This window comes from Plectropomus leopardus, chromosome 18 (genome assembly GCF_008729295.1).
Source record: "Plectropomus leopardus isolate mb chromosome 18, YSFRI_Pleo_2.0, whole genome shotgun sequence".
Classification (NCBI taxonomy): Eukaryota; Metazoa; Chordata; class Actinopteri; order Perciformes; family Serranidae; genus Plectropomus; species Plectropomus leopardus.
This window is the reverse complement of record NC_056480.1, coordinates 20,346,031-20,363,173: the sequence shown is the minus strand read 5'-3', so window position 1 is coordinate 20,363,173 and position 17,143 is coordinate 20,346,031.

The following is a 17,143-nucleotide window of genomic DNA, read 5'->3' as shown; positions in this document are numbered from 1 at the left end:
TGTGTATGTCAGCTGTCCCCGCGGCTTGTCGTCTCTGACTGTCCGCCTTTCTTCCAGCCTCCTCAGGTAGCTGTCCAAGCTCCACCTCCCGTCCATGCATCCACCTTGCCTCCCCGGGGGACTCGCTGCAGCGGCATCACATTTCAGCATGGTGTGCACTCTACGCTTCAGAAGCTGCCCAACGATAGGCGCTCGTTCCTGGGGAGAGACCTGCCTCCGTCCCTCCCCAGGAGTGGAGGGAGTTGGGTTCCACTGACTCATGCATAAAAGATAAAGCAGTGGAGGGGAAATGCAGCCGAGCACCACAACAGCTACTGTGACGGTCCTCTCCCGGAGAGATCAGGACGAGCTGCACACAGAGTGAATTATTGGCTGTAAAAGGCTGCTGAGGTCACTCTGCTCCACTCATGCTCTGGAGGGAGTATCTGTCCTGGGGATGGGCAGAAGCGGCCGAGTGTTGCTCTTTGATGGGTGAGTGGCCATCACACACTGGCACCAGCTTGGCATCATGGAGCTGCCTCGACGCCTGAACTGGATACGAAACCGACCCTGGAGGCCCCATGTCTGCCGCAGGGAGTTCAACCGTAAGTCCCTGTGCCTAATATGAGCTAGTTTGGCTTTTTTTCTGTCCTCATAGTTGGCATTTTGTTCAAAATGTTGTGTTTTGCTAGAAAATGCCCTTGTCTGCCCTTCTAATTATTTAAGTGCTGTTATGAACCTGAGAAGCCCCCGGTGAGGTCAGCTCAGTCTTGTCAGGTGAAGTGTTGATAGTGACCCTTACAGACTCCTTCTGTGCCTCGTGCTGTGGAGAACATACTGTTACCTTTTTGTTTCTGATCCTTGATTGTTTTTTGAAAAGGTTTCGCTTTAACAATGGGATTCTCAGTGGGATGCTAAACCCAAAAACCAGTGAGCAAACGGAGGACAAAATACTCAAATTACACTTATTTTTGGCTCACGTCATTATAAAAAAATGCTTACACATTCTGGCACAAAGCCTTTATCAGAGCGTTTACAGTGCAATTAAATATCAAATAAATGAGAGAAGTTAGAGTATTCCTCCTTCCTTCCTCCTTGACTTGATGTGCTACCTTTTTAGTTTTTTGAAATAAGATGTTTGGTGATTATAAGCATGTAAATATACCACATAATCTTCCAGGTTTTGCGTTTTAAATTAGTAATGGGACTCAGTAAGTGGTGCTCCCTCGTTTTCCACCAAGCAGGCACCATTTACATCCCCCGCAACGGACCAGGTGTCTGATAAGATTGATGCTGAGTATGACATAGTGTGGGAGAGAAATAATACACCAGCTACATGTAGCTTCATGACATAAACCAGCGGCAATAAATCGACCTTGTACCTTGTTTCCAGCGGTTTTCTCTAAGGGACCCTTTCCTGATTTATAGAAACTTTTTTAACAATCATACATACTTTAAACTGGATCAGCATCACTTTTCTTTTGCTGCATTCAGACGCCTTTTGCAACTATTAAAACCTGAGAAAATGGTTTGATTTTTTTCAAAAACATGGGGAAAAAATGCAATGAGCAACTTCAATGGCAATGTTTCGCAGACTTCAAGAAATTATTAAATTTAGAAAATGATTAAACAAAAGAGCTGGGGAAAATGACGCAAACTATATATATAATATAGATATATAGATATGTAGATAGATATATTGATATTTAGATATATGTTGCTGATAAATCGGCAACAAGGTTTGTCTGGCACACAGCTGGAGATGGCGGTCAGCTGACACTGCAGTCTATTTGATCAGACTTAATCAGTGAATGTTTAATTGAAATCGCATCTGTGTTGATTGTGTGGGATCAGATTGTTTGGAGAATGGATTACAGCGCTGATGTGGACTTGCCAAGTGGGTCTAGTGGTGTAATATTTGAATCTGGTGTTCCGTGCAAACTGTGCAGCAACAAAAAAAAAATTCTCGGCCTTGGACGTGGACACACAGAAAGAACATGTTAAGTAGTGTTTAGTGCATACCACTATGGTGCACTAACGTGGATCAGTTGAAACTGAGTGCACACTGGCTGCTGCTGTCTGAGTCTTGCTGAGCTGAAAGGATTTAGTTTTGCTTCAAACTGTTTCTTGAGCAAAGTGCAGTTTTGTCCTCATCCCACATCCTGTCAGCGCATCATTTTATGAGGCTGTTTTGGAAGCAGAGACAGTGAGAGAGAGAAATGTGTTTCTCTACATACTCACGTATTTAATTTTCTCCCTGGGGATCCACAATCATGTTGTCTTACTTTGAAAACCAAAAAAGCTTTGCTTGGTTGTTCATCCAGGGAGTGTATGCATAATTGTGTGGGATAGACTTGATAATTATGTGCTCAGTATTAGGTTGTTTCAGGCTGGTGGCAGGGTGCAGGTGGGGCAGTGTGTGCAGGGGGGAGCCGTTGATCCACTGAATGGTTATGACAGGGAGAAGACTTGAAATGCTGATGCTTTAAAGAGAGCACGTCCTGTGTAAGAATTCAATTTGTCTGGATGGCATTTGATCAATGTTGTTTAATGGGGGCACTGAAACCCATTACACTCTCTCAGGTGATGACCGCCAGCAGACGGCCGCCACACAGGAAGGAGAAAAGCATTAATTTACTAATGAGAAAACACAGTGTGATTCAAATAGAGATTGCGTTATAGATGAAACTAAAAAGTAACAAATAGAACTGATATGTTTTACAGCTCTGGATGATTTTCTCCTTGTTGCCTCCTGAAATCACCTCTATCTGACAGGCTTTAGTGGTGATACACTGTGGACAAACAGTCCAGAGAGTACAATCAGGATGTGTTAAAATACCTTCAGCAGCTGGTATCAAAGCTCTGAGCGCTGACGGCACCAAAAATGGATATTTTTATCCACACTGATATCACACACGGCATTTAGATATATTTATATTCTACAATATTTAGTAACTTAAGTCAATGTTTAGCTGTTGCATCTATGCAGTAGCCATTGCACAGACATGAAGCACTCCAAATGAATCTTTAAATGGTAAGTTTATTATTTTTCAACCTGGACCCTATTTTCTCATGTTCGTTTGTGTCTCAGTGGCCAGTGGGAACAACAGTTTTTGACACTGTTCAAGTACTGAGCAATATACATGCTGCATTTTCTAATTTTTGGTGGTTTTGACAGTAGCGATTAAGGGGCTGTTTCTTGTTAAACAAAAAGGATCTTACTCTTTTAACAAAAATGTTTATCTCTGTAGGGATCCTTTTCATTATTTTGTCAAGCATATTAATAATCTGAGCCTGTCAGTGGCAAAACAACTGCTTTTAGTGAACGTACACTGACCGTGCGAAATCGCCCCACGTGGTTACATTGCATCCTTTTTCGCTGCTGAGGCGCTTTCATTCAGTACCAGACTAATTTCAAAACTTTTGTTCCCAATAGTCTCTTAGACACAAAAACATGGGAAATAGGGTCCTGGCTGAATAATACCATACTATACTTGAGCAATTAAACCTAAACTATTAAAAACACTATTAAAAATGTGGGAAGATCTGAAGATGCAGCCTCACTTTACATTGATAACATGTAGTGTGTACTAGTCTCAATGATTATCTTGTAGTTTTTCGGCTAGTAAACATGTTCCCTCCAGCCTTTTTAATGCGACAGTCAGCAGCATGATGACTTGGAAGCCAACACTTCAAAGAGGAAGCACTCAGGTTGAAGGATATTGATTATTTCCTCAGGAGAAGTCTTTGAGTGGCTTTTTCCACTGATGATTATCTCAGTATTTATTAATAAGAGAGCAGAGGTTGTCTGGTTTTACCAGCAGCCACCACCACGCCTTGAGCAAATAATAATTTAATGTAATATTTTTTTATAGCAACTTTAAACAAATAGACAAAAACTTGAGCTTTTATAGGATCAGTTCAGTCAAGCACAACAGATAGGATTACTGTAATCAAAGTTGTATTACCACCAAATGATTGATTAAAAGGCTAAAATAATAACTTGACTAAAACAGGAAGTTGAAAAAAGCTAAAGTTAAAGGTCAACCTGTTAATGTTAAAATTTAGATCCCTAATGATACTTTGAGCAGCTGACAGGAAACAAACACACCCCTCTGGGTGTTTAGGTTGTGTCTTGTCTCATAATGCACATTATGAGTGTGATATTTGCCGTCCTTCATAAAGTCTTATTGCAGTACTTTTGAAAAAATTAACTGCAGTTACTCTTTCTGCTCAGGAGTGTTTTTATTGATACATATTTTGTTTTTCACAGTGGTTAACGCTTTTTTCTTCTAAGATCAACTAAGTCTGTTGATTAATCCTGATTGCGTCTGTTTTTATTTATTTTCACATGTCCTTTTTTTTAAACTAATGGTTAGTTTAACCCTTTGAAACCTTGACTGACATCATTTTTTTTTTTGTGCTGCGTTCAGATGCCTTTCACAAGTTGTTTGACCCTTTCAAACCTGAGCAGATTGGTTTCTTATGAAAACATGTTGGGAAAAGGCAATTACTGACTGAATGCCCCCACAAATTGCAAGAAAGTAGTAAAAGGTAACAAGAAAATTATCAAAATCATTTTTTAAAAAATAGGGAAGGATTATTAGAAAATGATCCCAAAAAAGGTAACAAATGTCCAGAAAACTATATTTACAAGTGTATTCTATATTATAATTTTATATTTAATGGTGTTTCAGAAAAAAAACAACAATAATTTAAAAAATTACTTTTTTTTTCCGGCACTTTTTTTAAGATCAAAACTGTCAAACTAGGCAGCACTGATCAGTTATGAATCAAAATTCTGTTACTGCTTGTGACCCGGTTGAATATGAAACATGATGAGTTTCTAATTTTCAGTGAAACTGTTGAATTGTTTATGTATTAATACATTTTATCTCCGACATGTTAAGTCGCAGTAGCCTTGGCAACCACTTACTAAAACCCAGTGAGTTATTCATATCTACAAGTGAGGTGACTCACTTTGAGAGCCCACTCGTCCTTTGTTATTGCCTACAGGACTGCGTGTGTGCGTGCATTGTTAACCACTACAGTGTGATACACGTCACTCAGATTGTAGCGACTGTGTGCATCAGGCGTTGGATCTCACTGTTGTTGTGGAAACGATGGGGAGATGAGTTATACAAGTTAAATTCTGAAATGACATCATCTTGTTTTCTGTGATTATATAACAGCCGCACAATAACATGACGCAAGACAAACAGGGTTGTTGGTTTATTTCCTGGCTCCTCATGTCGACATGTCAAAAGTGTCCTTGAGCAAGACGCTGAGCTGCAAGTTTGTCCTGATGTATGCTCTGAACAAAAGCATCTGCCAAATGAATGCAATGTTGAGCTTGACTTTGTTACTTGGAGCGGCTGTGGTTTTAGTGCCTGTTAATTGGAGGGATTGTGGTTGAGTCCCATCCGAGCATGTCCCAGTGTTATTAGGCAAGGCAGTAAATCCCGAAGTCCGCTACATTTCCTTCAACTTGTGATCTAGTACATTAGTTGTTTTGAGACACTCTGTATGTTTTTATGAGTACGTTTTCTGTTGGCTTGTGATTATTTTCTGCGTTCACTGGTGCCTGCAGCATTTTTGAATGCTTAAATAGTGACATGGTGGAAAAAACTGTATATTGAAGGCGTGGATGGGGATTGAACCCATGATCTTTGCTTTACAAGACCAGCATCTTAACACTTGTCCTCCACACCTATATTGCAAAAGGTGCAATAGTAGTTCCATATACAATATCTAACATTATTTCCTCATTTACAAGATCCCTCTCTTTAAAATAACAAAAAAAAATGTTACCATTGTGTTTTCATCTTGATTAAAACCTCTTTGCTCCCAGTAGTCACCAGCAGAGGGCCTCCACAGTCTGATAATATCTACACTGGATGTCGAATACTGATTTCATTTCAGTCCACACACACAAATGCGCGTGCACACACACACACACACACACACACACACACACACACACACACACACACACACACACAGTACTGTATGTTCCTCTACTTAGCTCAGAGGGAAGTGAAGCAACACAAAAGCTTGCACTTACTCTCCACTCAACAATGTCGTAGTTTGCGTCTGTAATGTGATGAAAACCTCTGTCTTTGTCCTCTGAAGATTTCAGTTTTTATTCTTCCTGTCTCTGGCATCACGCTGAGGGCAAAGTGCTACTCAAAAAGATCATCTGGCTGATTTTATGAATAATGCAGATGCTGAAAAACAGAAATGCTGTCTTTCTTCTGCACGGTAAAAACCGGCTCGCTAATGATCTGTCAGGCTGTCTCTCATTTTTTTTTTTTTAACTTTAAATGGAGCTGAAGCCATAATAGAGGTGGTTAGAATAAAAACACTTAACCAGATTGTCTGACCTGACTGCACATTTTTCTTCTGCTTTATTCTGTTGTTGTCACCCCGTCTCTTTTCTGCACCTCTCTGTCCCTCACCTCTGCCCTCTTTGCATTTGCTTTATTGCTTTCTCTCTCATCTCTCCTGCAGCTTTTCTTCTCACTTATCGTCCTCGTGCCCTGCGACCTCCCTCCCTCTCTCCCTCCCTCTCTCCCTCCCCTCCTCTCCCCTCCCTCCTCACTATCCCCCTGCCTCTCTTCTCCTCTCCAACCAGATTTGTAATGGTGCTCACTCTCTGAAAATCTTCCCACTCCATAGCAACGCGCCTCCTCACTACTGTAGCTGCTGCTGCCGCTGATGCAGGAGGCGGCGTTGGGAGGTAAAACTACATCAGAGGAGATTACATATTGCCTCGGCTCATTTTCTAGTTGTCATCTGTAGCTGCAAATGACTCTCTCCGTCTCTTACACTCTTCACGTCTTTTTGCTCATTTCCTTTTTTTCTCCCCCACACCTCTCTTTGCTCTCCGTCCTGCTTATCTGCATGTTCCCTCCGTCCCTAAAAAAAGTATTCAGTTTACAAGCTCTCAGTCCACATGTGAGTGCAGAATCATGTTGGCCCTTTCTCTGTAATTTCACACAATAAAGTCAACAAGCGGGGCTGCTGCGTGGGCTACTTGTGAACACAGAGAGAAACACTAATGGAAAAAGAGAAAGACAAGGGGAGAGTGAGAGACAGAGGGAGGAGAGGACAAAATAAAACACTTGCCTGCATTTCCCAAAGAAGAAGGGCACGTGTTGTACGTGTTTATTTCTGACTCATATCCATTTGTGTTTGTCAGGAAGAATTACTGATATGTTGCTATTTTCACTCACTTATCATGATGCTTTTAAACTCGTACATGTAGCGTGTACTACATTATAATATACTTTTAAAGATATATCCCTAGTCATTAGATCAAGGTCAACACATAATTACAAATATTCAGTTTCAATGGACAAAATGTAAATAACATGTAAGCTTAGGCAAGATATGGCTAGCATTTTTACAAATACTTAATTACACCTCCAGCAGGACAACCGTATCATTCATTTGGAGTCATGTTTGTGATGAACAGATAAAGTTTAACACGCAGCTCAGTTTTATTTTCTGCCAGCTCCTGTGGGAAATGGCCTGTGGAGGCCGAAAGTGACACGATAAGAGCAGTGAGAGTGAATCAAAACTCCTCACCTTAGAATTAGAAGGTTTCACCTTAAATTTGTTGTCAATGTTCTTACACTCATACTCTCTGTGACAACTTACTAACATTATGTGAGCTATTTTTTATTTTGTTTAGTTATATGCATTTGTTGACTATTTATTGAGAAAGCAAAAAGGGTCATATCATGTTTGATATGTGGAATGCAAAACTTTGAAGCCCAATATCTCAAAACCGCTCAGAATGCAGATAGAACCTTGTAACTCTAAGGTGTTGGGCTGTAAAGTACAAAAATCATAAAAAAACCCTCTGATATATCGATTTAGAAAAAAAAGCTCTGGCATTTCCACTAATTTTTTGTTATGCACCAATTGAAAAAGAGGACCAAACAGGTGGTTGGATAGAATTGTGGCTTCTAGCAGCCAACACCCACACTGCTGCAACACCACAGAGCAGGACTCTGCGTACCAGCCAGCCTCCGGAGGGCTGCACTGTAGCCAAGCCTGACCTCTGACATGGCTGTATAATGGAGAGAGAAATCGAAGAAAGCCTGTTGTTTTTGTTGTTGTTGTCACAATCTAGAGATAATTAAAGGGAAGTTCAGGTTGACCTTGTCTTCTGGCTGTTATGTTCCATGAGCCTCGCTCATGATGACTCACGAGGTACAAAAGAAAACACATTTTGAGAGCGCTTCATGATGGAATAACACAAAGCCGTCGATACCAGGAAAATGCTGAAAAAAACATGCTGGGATGAATACAATGAGAAGACGAGGTTGTTTTCTTCATTTTTTATGATTTCTTGATATCCCACTGCAGCAGGAGGATATACTCGGACTGCTATAAAAAAAACCTTATATATATGATGTTGATCTGAAGCAAAGCAGGACGAATTAATTCCGTGTTACATAAAAGAACTTGATCCAATGTCCTCTTTCTTTTCTTAATATCTGTTGGCGCCGTTTGCACGTCCTTTCAACGTGCGTCCTCATTCTTGTCTCGGGAGTTATTGTGCACTTGCCAGATCATCACTTAGTATCTGTCAGGGCTTCAAACACGCTGCTATCAGACACCAAACACAGAGCAGACAACCAAAATCGCTTCCCACCATCTCATCGTTTCACTGAATTCATGGGGTCACACATGAGAAGTGCTGGCTGAGAAGCATAAGGCTGACGGTTCAGAAGTTTCAGCGTCTCATGGCCAAGGCTGGAAGATTTGGCATCCTCTGAGTGTATGGCAACACTAGCTCATGAGCTCATGGTTCCCATGTCACTGGGTTTGGAGCGGGTTGCCAGTTTCTTTTTGTGCTGCGCAGTAGAACTCCTGGGTTTTCATGGTGGCCAGGATGTGGCTTTATTGAGTGTCCGATCCCCTCAGAGGGATGCCAGACGAACATAATTGTGTGTGTGTTCTTGCGTGCAAGACGCTGGCCTTAGTTAAACCCATGCTGGCTTCACCGATGAGAAGAAACATTCAAATGCTGATGAACCGGAAAGACGGACTCGGTTCGACTCTTCAATGCTGTGGGAGAGTCTCGGTCTGTCTCTCTCAGCTAAAATCCTTTCTTTTGACAAAAAGTGAATATATTTGCTGTGGCGTCAAACCTCAATACCAAAACACTGCATCCTTAGCACTGAGTCTATTTTTGGTCAGATTAGTCTTGTTTACAGCTAATTATTTGATCAAAATAGGATTATTTGAGTTTGACCTTTCGTCATGTAAAGGTCCAGTGTGTAGGATTTCGTGGCATCTGATATTGCCGATTGCAACCAACTGAAACTTTGAAGCAGAACTACCAGCCCGTTCTCAATCTAACTCACTTACACAGCTCTGTTGGTGCTTTCAGCGTAAGTATGCAATGCCAAAAGCCACCTTTTGGCTTGAAAAGCCGCTGGACAGCGCCATTTAAGAATGTGGCTCGACAGCCCTGTCATGGTGTTAATGTATGCTGGCAGACAACTGGACGGCACCTGGCGCATTTGCCCGATACGTGCAGGGGCGGCGTCCATAGGGGAACGCGGCTGGACATAACCTGTTGCATGTGTATGAAACACGGCAGGACGGCGTCAGGTTAAAACGCTGCTGGTAACAACGTGATATAGCGAGCACAAGGGCGCCTATAGCGCAGGCAGGAGTGGAGGTGGATGGGCTGTACAACCCGGACTATAATGCAGGAGTCTGGTGTTCGCTTCCCATTTGGATGTGATGTTTTGGGGTTTTTTTCTACAGGTTACTCTGGCATGTATGCATATTAAAATTCTGGTATGGTATGAACCATTTAAAAAAAATACTAAATGATACTTGTGCCTTAATAAAAAAGGCCATCAGTACTGCATGATAAATATATTTCTGTTATTTTTTAATATAAATGAGACGCATCACCTTTTCATGTATTGCTTGAAATATCTGCTTTTTATGGTGTCTTTTACAAAAAAATGCAGTCGGCGGGAAAAAAACTGCTATTTGACAAAATGTAGATGTATGTAGGTCATGTAAGGTTGGTTCAAATAGTACGTTCTCCTACTCCAGGGAGAGGGACAGATGTGTAGTCACGGCAGATGCCATCATTCTGAAGAGACTTGATACAAAGCCAGACACTGGGAAACACACACACACACAAACACACAAACACACACACACACACACACACACACACACACACACATAGAGCTTCTTTGGTTGTATTTTTTTTTCCAGATGCCCTCATGCGTGATGATGAGCTGTCACTACAGTTTCCAGCCCAGCTCCCACTGCCCCTGTTCCTCTGACCATGGGGCAGAAAGGCTACATGTGTAACACTTTCACTGACCAGTTCTGTCGTCCTCCAACTCTGAATGAATCCTCCACACACTTCCTAACTGTGACACCGTTTTCTGCTACTGCGGCACATGTGCGCTCTGTTGTACTGTCAGAGAAATACAGCTGCAATAGCCACTTAATGCTGTTTTACACACCATTGCCCAACCTTCCTTCCACATCCCCACCCTTCCTCTGAGAAGCTGCGCTGTGATGTCCTCCCTTCCTCTTCACATGAAGGAATGTGTTTAACTCTGTAAATGCATCCCACCTCTGCCTGCTCACTGTATCAGCTGAATCCAAATGTTTGATTGTAAGTGTGTACATATCTGTTGACCACATCATGCAGCATGCCTCTACAGCAGCTTAAACATAACAGTGAGGGTCATATCGAGGGGTAACACTGCCCATCTAGAGCACATTGCATCAGTTGCTTGTAGTTTTGAAAGTTGACTTGCCCTCTCTGTGGTCGGCAGGTGTTGGCTCTGTGTGTGCTGGAGGACATGGTGATGAGCTGGGTGGCGTGGGAGAGGAAACTGTGGTTTTCAGAGTTCTTGCCACGTTATTGCCCCACCCTGCTGCAACCCCTCCTCATCTGTCTTCTGGATCTCCCCAACAGGAAAATGTCTCAAAAATAGTACCAGATTATGCAATATATAATTAACTGCTTAGGCCTGTGGGGAGATATTAACTGTAAGAAATCTGCTCAGTCACAACAAGTTGATTTGATGGCTAAAGCACAAGTGTTCTTTTAAAAACTCTGAGTTGCTCTTACTATTGTTATGCACGGCAAAAAAAAAAATGTTGAAAATTCAAGTCTCAAAATTCTTAGTAGGCAGTCTGGTCTGACTTCCAGACCGTCAAAATATCTAATTTTCGCACTGCCTCTGGTGCCACAACACTTCCTCAGCCCAACTAGTCACATGATGCCGCTCTGTCAGTGACCCTCTATGTCTACTTATGATGTTTTAGGTATCCTGATGCGTCAACTTTTTGCGGGATGCCGTTTCCGAGATGTCACACAAATGCACATGGTGAGAAAGTATTGACAGAGCTGACACATCTGAAGATTTCAGAGTGCGCATCACTATAATGATGCCAATACACTAGATATTGGCACCGGATAGTGCTATTCAACACCAGTAGTCAGTTGTGGCGTTTGCGCCACTTAAAGCGGAGTGTTTTTTAGACATGTCGCTGCCTTTCTGGCTGCCTTTCTGGCACTCAAAGCTGAGTGTTTTTGGCAACGTTCACCATCTTTTCCTAACCATAACCAAGTAGTTTTGAGCAATGAGCGACTTGTCAACTTGCAAGAAATTTTTAGACTGAGAAAATTATTTTTTGTAAAAAGCTCAGAAAAAATGTACAGGAACAAAAAATTAGGGAAAAATGTCTATGGAAAAAAAAAGGTAGGGAAAAACTATATATATAATTATAATAATTAATATTTAAAATTAGGTTACAGAATTTCTGGTAATTTACTAGTAATTTTCTCTTTTTTCTCATTTCTTGTTTAAGTGAACATTGCCTTGTTTGTGAATTTTGCTCAGGTTTCACAGTGTTAAACAAATTTGCCCTATAAGATCTCAAAGCACTTTATACTTCATTTTATTTTTTATGCTGAGGGTCAGAGACAATTGCACAGACATGAGGCTGTGGTCGGCTGGTTCATTTGGTTGAATGCTTCAGCTGCCTGTTATCTCTTCCCTTCAGGTGTAGCCGGCAGCAGCAGGGCACAACATGGGCACTGGCATCTCTGTGGTGCCAGTCTGCACAGCTGGTGTGCAGCGGCTGTATTGCTGCCATTGTCTGATGCCCTCTGTGCACTCTGGGATGGAGACAGAAAGGCAAAGAGTTAATGAGCGAGAGAAAAGATCCAATTGTGGGGCAGAGAAAGACAAAATACAATAGCGACAGGGAGAGACAGGGAGAGAGCGCAAAAATAGAAGTTGGTGACAGCACAAAAGGAGTTGTAGGCTTCACAGTGACAAGGAGGCGTCTGCTGGGATTATTCTTTCACATAATGTACCGCAGAGTCAGGACATACAACCATATAAAGATGAAAAGATATCAATATGCGTACAGTAGGTATATCTCCCAGCTGTTTCCTGCTTTTATTAACATAACTCTGCTGTTTTCTTTTATCTCTCTTCCTCCTGCAAGTTAAACCTGGCAGTATATTCAATTACAGGCTGCCTGTTTGTCCAGCTGGTTTGCCTGAATAATATAAGTGTGGATGCTGCTGAGAAACTGGGAAGTTTGGACTAAAATTGTTTGAAATTCAGGACTCATTTGCAAGTTCACACAGTCTGATGTTTGCACAGATTAATTTTTTGTTGAGAGACCTCTGACTCGTGGTATTCCAATCAGCGGTTCACACTGATCGATGTTTGATGCAGCTGTTCTTACTTTTATTCATTATACGCATTCTCTGGTCTTAGATTTGGATGATTTAGGTTTTAACTGCTTGTATTTTTAGTGTGATTATGACCAACTGTCCTGTGCTTATTGTAGAAAATCATTAATCCTTTAAAACCTGGAGAGACGTCACTTTTCTTGTGCCACTTTCAGACACCTTTCACAAGTATTTAAACATTTTAATTGTGAGGAATTTGGTGTGAAAACATTTTATTTTGAAAACATGGGAAAAGACTTGGCTTGACTTGGAAAGAAATGTCCCAGGAATTGCAAGAAATTAGTAGATATAGAAAAAAGCAAGAAAAAAAGCCCCATGTTTGTGTTAGGAATTTACTCATGTTTCAAAGGTTTAAATGTTTGCGAAAGGTGTCTGAATGCAGCACAAGAAAAATGTCAATCCAGGTTTCAAAGGGTTAAGATCCACTCAGTGATCTCACGTTTGTTGTATCTACAGTTTACAGAGACCTAGAAAAACATGCATGAGCCTGTGTGTCTTTAAGTGTGTGTCTGTGTGCGTGTCTGTGTGCAAGGTGGGCCACAGCATAGTGCATTATGGTCATCCTCCATAAGACATATGAAGCCGCGGCGCATCGCACACAAACACTAACTCACACACGTGCACCTCAAATGAGTCAGAGAGTGCCATGGCAAATTGGATTTACCACGCAATGCCCTCATTGTTGTAACCAGGGTAACCAGGCGCCCCTTCACAGTCATCCCATTTTTTCATCATTCTTAGAGGGAGAGAGAAAGAGGCCTGGGCGGAGGGAACGATGGGAGAGAAGATGTCCAAAGAGGTCTCTTTTTACCCATTTGTCTCTGTCTTCCAACCATCGTTTTCTCTCACTCAGTCACATTAGGCTGTGGGATTTATAAATGTGAGTTAAATTGTGCATCCTCAAAAAAAGCACATTATAGTTCTGTCCTCCTCCCTTTTCCATCACTGTAGACCCGTACATGTCCGTCATGGTTTTGGCAGGAGGTCAGGCTGACATCAAGCACTTTTTCCAGTAATTTTGTCTCCTCCTCAAACTTTGTGAATAAAGGTCTTAACACTGTAACTCCCTTAAGTGCAATTTATTACCACATCAACAAGCTCCTGCTCTTCTTCAGACTACAGCGTGCAGACCTTTTCTTAATGTTGTTTATTTCTATCTTTTGTTGGACCCCCACCCGCCTTCAACTGATTTTGGATGTGTGTGACTACTTTGCCTTTTTGTGTCCTCCTTAAACACTCCTTTCAGCGTATTTGATATCTCAGAGCAGTCTGGGTCCGGGGTGACGTGCTGTTACAACACACTTTTACTCAAGTTCCTTGTACTCGGAAATCCAGTTTCCACAGGATTTATGAATTGGCTTTTTGTGTCGCAACAATATCCTGTTGTGTGCCAACCCGGTGTCTTCATTCACGCTTTAATTGTTATTTTTATAGTTATGCCGCTTGTTTGTCTCTTTGAATATTGATTTTCTGGTGATATATTTATATATGTAATGTTATTATTATATTAGAAAGATTATGCATTGGCTTGAAATCACATTTGGAACACCTCAGAAATCTGTCATCTGGTCTGTTCTGGTGTTAAAGTATAGCAGAGAAAATATATTATAATATATTTGTATTTTAGAAATAAAACAAAATTGACTTAATTGCTCAGTTATGTTTAAATAATTCAAATAAAATTCCATCTAAACTGTTAAGAATAAAACCTGGTTTCCTGTTGGTTAAATTCTGAATAATTATCTTTTTGTTGGTTGAAAAAAAAAAAGCCAAATTTAAATAAAAAGAACAGGACATGAACTCAGTGACCTCAGTGGAAGCTGCAGCCCTGGAGTGCAACAAATAGCCTAAATAACCTGCTGTGAACATTCGTCAGTTTCATGCAGAAGTTAAACAACTAGGGCTAACCCTTTTCTTAACCAGATGATCTGACAACCTCATATATAAAAGCTTTCAAACTCTGAATTTTTTTAATACTTCTGAGCCAAGTTACCATTTTTCTGCAAAAAGTTAACTTGAATTGAACTTTGCTGTATGTTAAGTTGTTGTGGTTTTCCGGGTCCTCTATCCATCCCTAAAAAGTTAACCACAAATAATGTAAACACGTTAAATGTTTAGGTTTTTAATGTAGGGATGCTGTCATCTGATGCTTCTCGAGTATTTGTATGTCCCTTGCAGCATCTGTGCAAGAGGCTGCATCCTTACAAATCAGCTAGCACCATAGAATTAGCCTGGATGCTGTTGAGTTGCTCGTCCATGCTAATAACGGATATTTTAGTCCACAGTAACAGGCGGCGCACTGATGCATATTATCAGGGCCAGAGGAGCGAGTGTGTAGGAGGCTGAAGCCGCCTATTCAGCCTCCTGGGATACTCATCATCTGGCTCGATTCAGATGCCAAAGAGCTCCATTGTTTGACCCCATTCAAACAACACCATTGTACCGAGCGGGTCTGATTGTGCTACTCTTTGCAAAGCTGGAGTAACAACTGTGAGTGTGTGTGTGTTCTTGTCTGTTTGCCTGTGCAGCGTTTCACTGGCATTGTTGTGAATTATTATATGGACATGTGTGTGTGTGTGTTTGTGTGTGTCTTTGGCATTGTGTGTTTGCATCCCAGCAGCATGCGTTTGCATTTCCCGAAGCAGGGGGTTTTCTCTGCTAGTGACAACAATGTAGTCAGTCATTGAAATGCAGCAGGGCAAATGCAGCCCAAACGTGACCCCGTTTTCTGGCGCTGCCGCCTGTAAAGTGGCTCATAGTCAGAAGCTGCTGCTCAAAGAGGAAAAAAAACTTGTTGAAATGTCGGAATTCTCAGATTTGTGACTTTTTATTACTGCATGCACCATTTTTTTTACTGTGGGTTTCATCTCAGAAATGATTTGCACACAAATCATGATGCAGAACATGTGATGATTATACCACCGAACAGATGGGAGTGGGACGTATCTGCATAAGACAGTGGGCTTTGCTTTGCATGTGTCAGGCTTTTGTATGTGAGTGTGCTCTCTGTTTACTTGCTTGCATGACCAGTGAATCTCCATTACCCATATTATCTTTCTAGGATCAGAGCACTAAGTCAAAATAATCCTGCTGTCTGCTGTGAACCACCATATTGGTTAGAGAACATTAATTATAACTGTTAAAATAACCACCGCCCCCACCACTCAGTCGCACACAGCTCTGGCTGTTCTGTTTGCTGTCAAATTTATCTTCAGTGTTCACATGGTTCCTCTGCATCCTCATGGTTCTAGATCAGTGATACTCAGTGCTGGGTGCCCCCCCACCCTTATTCGCACTGGGGATATGTATTTTTAGGACACATAATGTGCCAGAGTGCATAAAACAGCATCAAAATAGAGCTTGTTTATGAAGTGCCAGTGAAGGATCCCTCGCGACACCAGACAAGGGTCCTTAACTAAGCCCCTAATGTCCTAAAATCCTAGAAATGTCCTGAAATCTTAGAAACGTCCAAAAATCCTACAAATGTCCTGTAACCCTACATATGTCCAAAAATCCTAATGCAATACAATCATAGAAATCGAAAAATGTGTGGGGCTGCAGTAACCGGCCCCTAGCCTCCTGTCATTTTACAAAAGTGGCTCCCAAACAAAACAAGTTGAGTATCCCTGTTCTAGTTTGTTCTGTTATGTAGTTTGTTTCACCACTTTGTGTAATTTCCTGTTACTGCTGGGAAAGTTTCGCCTTCACTTTGACCAGGAAGTTTGTACCTGCCTGATTTCCTCAATTGCTTCTTAAAGTTGTTCCTTCACTGATTTTGAGATACCGTTCTCTGCCACTTCTCATTCTGGATCAGTTGTTTCTTTCCATAGTGTCATCAGGGTGTTTTCAAACTGCAGTGTGTCCCACCCAGTCCAAAAGACTTTGTGTGTTTGTGTGTGTGTGTGTGTGTGTGTGTGTGTGTGTGTGTGTGAATATGTGTTTGCATTGGGGCTGCAGCTAATCACTACTAACAAACTGTTTTAAAACAACTAGTTTACTGTCAGCAAACACTGAAACACATCGGTCACAATTTCAAGGTATCATCCACAAAGTGTGGTAGATATTCAGTCTTATAAAACACAGAGAAACCGCAAATTTACTTACTGGAGAACCTGGAACCAGTGTAGTTTGGGCTGTTTTTGCATTATTAATGACTGAAAGGTCCAGTAATAATAATTTTAGCAAAAATACATGTGTCAGGGCAAGCAAACTGTTGGAAAAATGGGACTTGATTATACTGCAAGTGATAGTCTGTGACCAACTATCAGCACCCTGACCCTCAACCATATCAAAAAGTGTCTAATTCTGTGGGAAAGACTGAATAATAATAAAAATATAGGCTCCAATTCCAATACAAGCATTGCAATTTTTGTTGTTGTTGTTGTTGTTTTT